Below are 10,723 nucleotides of genomic sequence, written 5' to 3'. Positions count from 1 at the left end.
CAGCAGCACACAACACTGCAGAGATGTCCCTGGCTCCTCTAATATTAACAAGATCATCATCGTGACACAGAGACAGGCAGGCAGACAGGCGGGCCTACAGCATAGCAGCATAGCAGACAACATTAACCCACTGCAGAGCAGAGACGTCCCTATCCCAACATGAATAAAACCATCATCGTGAGACAGACAGACTATTACACTACAGGCTACATACAGAGACTCAATACAGGAGGATAGACATCAAAGTGGATATTAGCCAATGAGCTTCAGCCCCTCGCATTTGAGTGACAGCTAGCAAGAGGCCTGCCCAGCGTTATCCAATGAGGCTGCAGGACGAGCCCAACGGCTCAGTGGACACAACAGAGAGAGAGAGAAATGAATGATGTGGTTCATATATCTGCACATATGTGACGAAGTACAACATTTTTGGGACCACATTCGGCTTGTGAGTGCTACTTTCAGAACTACTAGCTAAAAAGTATACAACGGTACAGATAATCTCTTTCATGTACTGTAAAATAATTACATCATGCTTCTTGTGACCATTGAAATGGTCTAAACACATTTTCAGAATGGTGTCCAGCAAAGCCTGCATATGTCTGGATGTGGCTACACAGAGAGGCTACAACAAATATACATTTGTTGGGGTGTATACATCTTTTCTATTAAATGTTGTATTAATGTTAGCTAAAAACAGTAAAGCCCATGACTCTGAAGAAGTTCTCAGAATGGTGTCTAGCAAAGCCTGCATATGTTTAAATGTTGAGGAATTATACATTTTTACTTATGTAAGATAAAACCATTGAAAGCGTCTGAACACATTTTCAGAATGGCGTGTGGAGTCTCTTGGGAAACTCAACTATCATACCATACATGGATGGGATTTATACATAAATGATCTGGGCTCCCGAAAGTTATCAGCTCTATAGTATATAAACAACTTTTGGAAAGCTCATATTCTGAGCTAGCCATTAAAAAAATATGGTGCACAGACCTAATTGAATCTGAACAACCCTTTAACCTCTATGGGCTAGGTGGGACGCTAGCGTGCCACCCGTGGTGCACTCCATCAACAGCAGGTGCATTTCAAGAGCTGCAAATTTGAATCCAAATAAATGTCAAAATTCAAATTTTTCAAAAATACAACTATTTTACACCATTTGAAAGATAAACATCTCCTTAATCTAACCACGTTTTACGATTTCAAAAAGGTTTTACGGCGAAAGCATAAATTTAGAGTATGTTAGGACAGTACATTTACAAGAGTTGTGTGTAATGTTTTGTCAAGTCAAAGACAGGGTCACCAAAACCATAAAACCAGCTAAAATGATGCACTAACCTTTTACAATCTCCATCAGATGACACTCCTAGGACATTATGTTAGACAATGCATGCATTTTTAGTTCTATCAAGTTCATATTTATATCCAAAAACAGCGTTTTACTATGGCATTGATGTTGAGGAAATCGTTTCCCTCCAATAACCGGCAGTCAAGTCAGCGTCACAAATTAAATAATTAAAATTAGAAAACATTGGTAAAATATTATATTGTCATTTAAAGAATTATAGATTTACATCTCTTGAACGCAATCAACTTGCCAGATTTAAAAATAACCTTACTGGGAAATCACACTTTGCAATAATCTGAGCACTGCGCCCAGAAAAATACGCGTTGCGATACAGACTAGACGTCATGTTGGGGAGATCTAAAATCGAAAATACTATGTAAATAATCCATTACCTTTGATTCTCTTCATCAGATGTCACTTCCAGGTATCACAGGTCCATAACGAATGTAGTTTTGTTCAAAAAAGCTAATCATTTATGTCTAAAAATCTCCGTCTTGTTAGCACATGATCTAAGCCAGCCGGACTTCTCGTCATGAACGAGGGGAAAAAATATATTTCCGTTCGTTCAAACATGTCAAACGTTGTATAGCATAAATCATTAGTGCCTTTTTTAACCAGAACATGAATAATATTCAAGGTGGACGAATGCATACTCTTTTATAACGTATTGGAACGAGGGTACCCAACATGAACTCGCGCGCCAGGTGTCTAATGGGACATCATCGTTCCATGGCTCTTGTTCGGTCAGATCTCCCTCCAGAAGACTCAAAACACTTTGTAAAGGCTGGTGACATCTAGTGGAAGCAATAGGAAGTGCCAAAATATTCCTCAGCCCCTGTGTTTTTCAATGGGATAGGTTTAAAGTCAATACAACACATCAGGTATCCACTTCCTGTCAGAAAATGTCTCAGGGTTTTGCCTGCCAAATGAGTTCTGTTATACTCACAGACACCATTCAAACAGTTTTAGAAACTTTAGAGTGTTTTCTATCCATATATAATAAGTATATGCATATTCTAGTTACTGGGTAGGATTAGTAACCAGATTAAATCGGGTACATTTTTTTATCCAGACGTGCAAATGCTGCCCCCTAGCCCTAACAGGTTAACTGGAACAGAATATAGAAAAATATGACCTTGGCATCCTGTAATTTGAACCATCAACTCCCAACTGTCAGGTAGGCACATTCATTCATCTGATGTGGGAGTTTTCTGCAGTTAAATGTTTCTGGGAAAAAGTTACAAAAACTGCAGTAAGTGCATGAATTTAAATATTACATTATTTGCATCTATTATGTTACTTAACCTCTATGGGCTAGGTGGGACGCTTGCGTCCCACCTACGTAACAGCCACTGCCAGCCTGTGGCGCGATTTTCAAATCCTTAAAAATCCTATTACTTCTATTTCTCAAACATATGACTATTTTACAGCCATTTAAAGACAAGACTCTCGTTAACCTGTTAGGGCTAGGGGGCAGTATTGACACGGCTGGATAAAAAACATACCCGATTTAATCTGGTTACCACTCCTACCCAGTAACTAGAATATGCATATACTTATTACATATGGATAGAAAACACCCTAAATTTTCTAAAACTGTTTGAATGGTGTCTGTGAGTATAACAGAACTCAAATGGCAGGTCAAAACCTGAGAGATTCCTTTACAGGAAGTGGCCTGTCTGACCATTTCTTGAACTTCTTTTCCATCTCTATCATTTACTAAGGATCTCTGCTCTAACGTGACACTTCCCACGTCGTCCATAGGCGCTCAGAGCCCGGGAAAAAACAGAATGTCGTCATTCCAGCCCCAGGCTGAAACACATTATCGCCTTTCTCAAGTGGCCGATCAAGGGACACTGGGCTTATGCGCGTGACCCCGACCGCCCCCGCCTTTGGGATTTTTTCCTCTGTTTGCCGAAAAGGAGATTCCCTGTCGGAATATTATCGCTTTTCTACGAGAAAAATGTCGTAAAAATTGATTTTAAACAGCGGTTGACATGCTTCGAAGTACGGTAATGGAATATTTAGAATTTTATTGTCACGAATTGCACCATGCGCGCGACACTTCTTTACTATTTCGGATAGTGTCTGGAACGCACGAACAAAACGCCGCTATTCGGATATAACGATGGATTATTTTGGACCAAACCAACATTTGTTATTGAAGTAGCAGTCCTAGGTGTGCATTCTGACGAAGACAACAAAAGGTAATCAAACTTTTATAATAGTAAATATGATTATGGTGAGTGCTAAACTTGCCGGGTGTCTAAATAGCGAGCCCGTGATGCCTGGGCTATGTAATTAGAATATTGCAAAATGTGCTTTCACCAAAAAGCTATTTTAAAATCGGACATATCGAGTGCATAGAGGAGGTCTGTATCTATAATTCTTAAAATAATTGTTATGCTTTTTGTGAACGTTTATCGTGAGTAATTTAGTAAAATGTTAGCGAATTCCCCGGAAGTTTGCGGGGGAGTATGCTAGTTCTGAACGTCACATGCTAATGTAAAAAGCTGGTTTTTGATATAAATATGAACTTGATTGAACAAAACATGCATGTATTGTATAACATAATGTCCTAGGGTTGTCATCTGATGAAGATCATCAAAGGTGAGTGCTGCATTTAGCTGTCTTCTGGGTTTTGGTGACATTATATGCTGGCTTGAAAAATGGGTGTCTGATTATTTCTGGCTTGGTACTCTGCTGACATAATCTAATGTTTTGCTTTCGTTGTAAAGCCTTTTTGAAATCGGACAGTGTGGTTAGATTAACGAGAGTCTTGTCTTTAAATGGCTGTAAAATAGTCATATGTTTGAGAAATTGAAGTTTTTGTATTTTTGAGGAATTTGTAATTCGCGCCACGCCTATCATTGGATATTGGAGCAGGTGTTCCGCTAGCGGAACGTCTAGATGTAAGAGGTTAATACAGGGGAGTTTCACTCTCTCTCACTCCCAAGAAGGGATAGTGTGTAAAGGTCAAACCGGATCAGCTAATGCACACCTGTAGTAGGTCCTGAAAGAGTGTGGCGCTGGCTGGTAGGTTCAGATCATAGGTTCAGTTCCTACAGTGATCACTTTCTGGTACTAAGTCCGGTCATAGATCTGTTTGTGCCGTGCCATTTGGCATCACAGTGTACATGTCAGAGGACTTAGTGTGAAAAGGTCAAATGAAGGCCATGACATCACATCAGTACACACAATCCTGTGTGGCTCTAATGGCACCCTATTCCCTATTTAGTGCCATAGGGCTCTGTTCAAAAGTAGTGCACTGTAGGGTGCCCTTTGGGACGTGAATGAGCCTGGCGCTGGCTGGCAACACAAGGTCATGGTACAGTGGTTCCTCCTTTAAAAGTTGCGAGCTTACACCGCGGGGCTTAGAGGTACCCAGCGTCACGGCTTCATTGCTCCAGACCACCACAAGGGGGAGTTAGAGCACTCACTATGCATTTGGGTCCAAAGATTTTTATATGACCATATATATATGGTTCAAATTCAGGCTGTATCACATCCGACCGTGATTGGGAGTGCCATAGGGCGGTGCACAATTGGCCCAGTGGGTTTGGCTGGTACTGGGGTAGGCTGGTGCTGAAAATATAGCTAACTTGTTATAAAAGTGTTGCACACCAACAGATGGAGAAAACCTACACCAGTTGAGCAATTCATTTCAACAATAATCTTCAATTTAATTTGACTTTACAAACAACAAGAGAGCTCAATTGGAGTCTATTTCCTCGGAGCCTAGACCTATATAAAATAACTTAGCCTACCTCAGCCAGTTATGAGGCTTTATTAGGCCTTCTTACAATTGCAACTGGTCAAAATGTAGCATCCTACATAAAACAATAATTTAAAGAAAAAAAGTCTGCACGTTCGATCTAAACAATGTAACTAATAATTAAAAGTGCACATTTGTAAATCCCAAACTCTAAAAGTAATTGGAAAGGTAGATACAAAGTATGTGTGACACAATAAAGAATGCAAACAAGATGCTGTGTTTTTATTTATAGTAGTGATGGGTAGCTGGAGGCATTTTGAAAACAGGTTTTCAAACACTTGTTTTTCACAACTGTAGCAGGTGTATCCCATCATGCAAATGTTTCCTATTAGCAGGACAATAGACTTTTTATAACACGGCTACTGTTGGGAAAAATCCCCCAACTTGCAATGTATTCGATGCCTAAGTACTCTAAAGTGTTACATTTCTAACTCAAAACAGCAGTTCAGTATTTATTCAGCAACATCTTTATGCTTTTGTTAATAAAATAAAATAACGAGAAAAAAGACATTCAAATGCGGATGTTTATATAAACTACATTTTAGTCGCACTTCCACCCAGCTCCACGACCACAGGTAAAACCTTGTTGAGATGATCAATCTATTTGTTGTATCGTCAATTTCTCTAGCCAAAACATCTTGCTGGCCTTGACCAGTTCATCTTTGAGCAAATTGCTCAAGGGCCACAGTTGATTCGTCTGTGAAGATGACATTATTGAATGTCTCGCCAGCTTTAATCCATGCCTGGGCCTGCAGGATGCAAAGTTCTTTGTTAGACGAATCATTGGGTCGAAACTACAGAACAGTACAAAACAAGCTAACAGACATGGTTAATGTTCTGATAAAAAAATGTAAATGTGAAAATGTGCAGCATACAGTAAAGACCAGCAGTCGATTTATTTAAGCATTATTTTTAGCACTATTAGGCCTACATTAAAGTATCGTGGCCTGCTGTACCTGTTCATTTTCCTGGGCTTTCGAGTTCGGCGTAAAACAGGCATCTGATTGTAGTGTTTGCGAATAGCACTGTCCGTGATCAAAATCCCCAAGTCTACTAACATTTTAGAAATGTCTCCAGTAGATTTTACATTCCTCTTGAAAGCCCTAATCTGCTCACTTAAATGAATAGAGATCCTGGTCATGGTGCTACAGTATAATCAAAGTGAGGACCATCGGCACTCTGCTGCATACTTATAGCCTATTGTAACCTGAAAGTCACGCCTTTCCTCACACGCCCAAAACTCTACCCTTAACACAGTTACCATTCAAAAACGAGCTGTTAATAAAAAATAAATCACATTGCGACCAAAGAGAACAGATGAAATGAACAATTTTTCATCAAACTAGCTTCTTTCTATGGTGCTACCCGTTCCAGGGTTAGGACTGTAACCACCAGAGGACTTGAAAATGAGCCGGAGCTGAGAGGAAACATAATAGATGAGAGTTGAGGTCGGAAAGTATTGCAAAGGTCATAGAAAACTTTAGCGTCATCCCAATTAGGACCATAGAGGTTAGCCAGAACAACCTGTGTGCTAAACAATTTCCCCATCACTATAACATAGGGACGGCAGGTAGCCTAGCGGTTAGAGTGTTGGGCCAGTAACCGAAAGGTCCGGAAACTAAAACTAAATGTATTTTGGTTTCAGAGTATTTTATATAAAAAAAGAAGGTATATCAATCTTTAGGCATACTGTATAATAAAATCGACAATTGTATACTAAAACGTGAATGTGTTTTTTCAGAGCTTACAACCATGCCGACAACCATCCGTGGAGATCAGTGGACAAAGGGCTGGACAAATGGTTGCCAAGAAAGCACTGAAAAAATGGTTGCCAAGAAAGCGGTTAGTTAAGCTAAATTCTTAAAATGTGTATGCAGCATTTGTGTGTTGGAGTCACTTTTAATTCTTAATTGATCTACTGTTTCTATCATAGGCCACTGTAAATCGTTGGGGGCTCAGGGTGGTACCATTCTGCTCATCTGATGAAGGTGCTCATGGGTGAGATTCAAACTTTGAAGACCGAGATCGAGTCATTGAAGGCAGACCAGCAGAAAGATAAACATTCTCTGAGGGCAGAGATATGGGCGACAGCTGATGCATTGGTCCAGAGACAGGTGGTATTGTCGGAGAGTTGCTCCTCATTAGCGGAGAGTCAGGCGGAGATGTGTACCCGAAGAGAGATACCACGAGTGGGCACATAATACAAACTGGGATGGATACCGAGGCAAATGTGGCTTACCAGTGAACCTCCTAGTGTTAATCATTAACACTGTGTCTCAGAAGTTTCCATCCATGACTGATGCAACCCGAAAAAGCATTGAAGACAGAGTTAATGAGTACTTGAGGTCACCGAGAAAGTCTGGACATGCTCTCCCTTATGTAAGGAATTAGGCACTTTCCCATGTTTACTACAGTATGCACTGTATGCTATGTTTCGTTAATAAAATAATGATAAAAATACTATTTCAAAGTTCTGACGTTTATTTATTTATGGATCCATAACGAATTACATGTTCAAATATGCCATGATATTCTTGATATGTGTTGACTAAATATAAGCAAGTGATGTCTGCTCTTTTGCCTTTTTCTCACTCACTTTAGGTTAAATGAAAACAAAATCTACAAAATATTGTTACTTTTTAAACAAAGTCATTATTATTAATAATTAATTTAGAATTATAAGCAAGTTTCTTAGGATCTGTGAGAATATCTAACGGAAAATGCCTCTTAGATATTAATTTCGAGTCCTCCAATCCTCTAAATGTAATTATTGGCAGAGTCACGTTATTGAAAAAAATGAAAATAATCTATATACTGTAGGCCTACCATAGGCAAAATGAGTCTCACTAGAGTTGAGTTATGTCTAATGAAGGCAAACAATTTAGAATCCTTCAATCCTGTAGCCTACTCCCAACCGTCATGTTGTACTGGCTTTATTTACAAATTAGTGAGAATGTCTCACCCCATGTTCAAGATTGCCTTTTTCTCGCTCACTGTAGATTAAATGAAAACGAAATCTCTAAAATATTGTTACTTTTTAAACAAAGTGATTATTAATTATTTAGAATGATACAAAAGCCCTTTAGGATCTGAGAGAATATCTAACGGAAAATGCCCTTAGATATTAATTTAGTCCTCCAAACCTCTAAATGTGATTATTGGTGGAGAGTCACGACATTGAAAAAAAATATTTTTTGATATACTGTAGGCCTACCATAGGCGAAATGAATCTCACTAGTGTTGAGTAATGTCTAATGAAGGCAAACAATTTAGAATCCTCCAATTAATTAAGCAAGTACCAGTCAAAAGTTTGGACACCTACTCATTCCAGGATTTTTCTTTATTTTCACTATTTTCTACATTGTAGAATAATAGTGAAGACATCACAAATATGAAATAACACATATGGAATCAGTTAAGAACTAATTCTTATTTACAAGGACAGCCTACTCCTTCCTCCCCAATGGGGATTTGAACCCCGGTCTCCCACTTGCCCTGCATTCTGTAGTACAGAGATGGACTGCTCTCCTTTATGTAAGGAATTAGGCACTTTCCCATGTTTACTTGTCATGGAAAATTGCAAGATTATGTTATAATGCTTGTGTTGTATTATAATGGTTGTAATATTTGACAGAATAGAGTATTCTGTTAACTATTGTGTGTGTGTTCTACTGAGGATGGGCCTCTATGAGATAGCACTGACAGAAGAGATTTACGATGTCTTTGGGTAATAAAGCCTAAAAGAGCATTCCAGAGAACATGAGCTAATGGTTCTGTTCTATACCGTACCAGGGAGAGACGGTTCCAGTTTGGAGTAGGAGGACCAGACACTGGTCTATACAATGAAAACTATTGACACAGCAGTTGCTGTCTGCTATGTTTTATAGATATCTTTCATACAAATCTTAACCTTGTGACCATTCTATGTATCTGTGGTTCGTCATCTACGTTGAGAGGGGTGTATCTTGGCTATAAAAGATCTTTGTACTTTTGTGTTGACACTTTCAATGGTTCATTAAAGATAGTGCATCATTGAAAGTCAAAGTGCTTTTGCAAAGCTCTTATTATTAAAGATGTAGTTTAAGTATAACTCTGACTGGTGTGTGAAGTTTAACCTCTCTAGGCTAGGCGGGACGAATTCGTCCCACCTACGTAACAGCCACTTGCAGCCTGTGGCGCGATTTTCAAAATCTTAAAAATCCTATTACTTCAATTTCTCAAACATATGACTATTTTACAGCCATTTAAAGATAAGACTCTTGTTAATCTAACCACACTGTCCGATTTCAAAAAGGCTTTACAACGAAAGCAAAACATTAGATTATGTCAGCAGAGTACCAAGCCAGAAATAATCGACACCCATTTTTCAAGCCAGCATATAATGTCACCAAAACCCAGAAGACAGCTAAATGCAGCACTCACCTTTGATGATCTTCATCAGATGACAACCCTAGGACATTATGTTATACAATACATGCATGTTTTGTTCAATCAAGTTCATATTTATATCAAAAACCAGCTTTTTACATTAGCATGTGACGTTCAGAACTAGCATACCCCCGCAAACTTCCGGGGAATTCGCTAACATTTTACTAAATTACTCACGATAAACGTTCACAAAAAGCATAACAATTATTTTAAGAATTATAGATACAGACCTCCTCTATGCACTCGATATGTCCGATTTTAAAATAGCTTTTTGGTGAAAGCACATTTTGCAATATTCTAAGTACATAGCCCAGGCATCACGGGCTCGCTTATTTAGACACCCGGCAAGTTTAGCACTCACCATAATCATATTTACTATTATAAAAATGTCATTACCTTTTGTTGTCTTCGTCAGAATGCACACCCAGGACAGCTACTTCAATAACAAATGTTGGTTTGGTCCAAAATAATCCATCGTTATATCCGAATAGCGGCGTTTTGTTCGTATGCGTTCCAGACACTATCCAAAATAGTAAAGAAGTGTCACGCGCTTGGCGCAATTCCTGACAATAAAATTCAAAGTATTCCATTGCCGTACGTCGAAGCATGTCAACCGCTGTTTAAAATCAATTTTTACGTCATTTTTCTCGTAGAAAAGCGATAATATTCCGACAGGGAATCTCCTTTTCGGCAAACAGAGGAAAAAAATCCCAAAGGCGGGGGCGGTCGGGGTCACGCGCATAAGCTAGTGTCTCTTGATGGGCCACTTGAGAAAGGCGATAATGTGTTTCAGCCTGGGGCTGGAATGACGACATTCTGTTTTTTCCCGGGCTCTGAGAGCCTATGGAAGACGTGGGGAGTGTCACGTTAGAGCAGAGATCCTTAGTAAATGATAGAGATGGCAAAGAAGTTCCAGAAATGGTCAGACAGGCCACTTCCTGTAAAGGAATCTCTCAGGTTTTGACCTGCCATTTGAGTTCTGTTATACTCACAGACACCATTCAAACAGTTTCAGAAAATTTAGGGTGTTTTCTATCCATATGTAATAAGTATATGCATATTCTAGTTACTGAGTAGGAGTGGTAACCAGATTAAATCGGGTATGTTTTTTATCCAGGCGTGTCAATGCTGCCCCCTAGCCCTAACAGGTTAACCTCTTGGGGCTATGTGG

General features: G+C 39.2%; 1 long non-coding RNA gene across 1 annotated transcript; it reads right to left on the bottom strand.

The window, feature by feature from the left end:
* Positions 1-5,781: 5,781 nt before the first annotated feature.
* On the bottom strand, positions 5,782-8,354 carry LOC123724443 (uncharacterized). The gene is made up of 2 exons (XR_006756993.1): positions 6,081-8,354; positions 5,782-5,873 (listed from the first exon to the last, which is right to left on the bottom strand). It is a non-coding gene; the product is annotated as an uncharacterized lncRNA (long non-coding RNA).
* Between the last annotated feature and the right edge of the window lie 2,369 nt (positions 8,355-10,723).

This window comes from Salmo salar, chromosome ssa01 (genome assembly GCF_905237065.1).
Source record: "Salmo salar chromosome ssa01, Ssal_v3.1, whole genome shotgun sequence".
NCBI lineage: Eukaryota > Metazoa > Chordata > Actinopteri > Salmoniformes > Salmonidae > Salmo > Salmo salar.
This window is presented reverse-complemented; position numbering and strand designations above follow the sequence as displayed.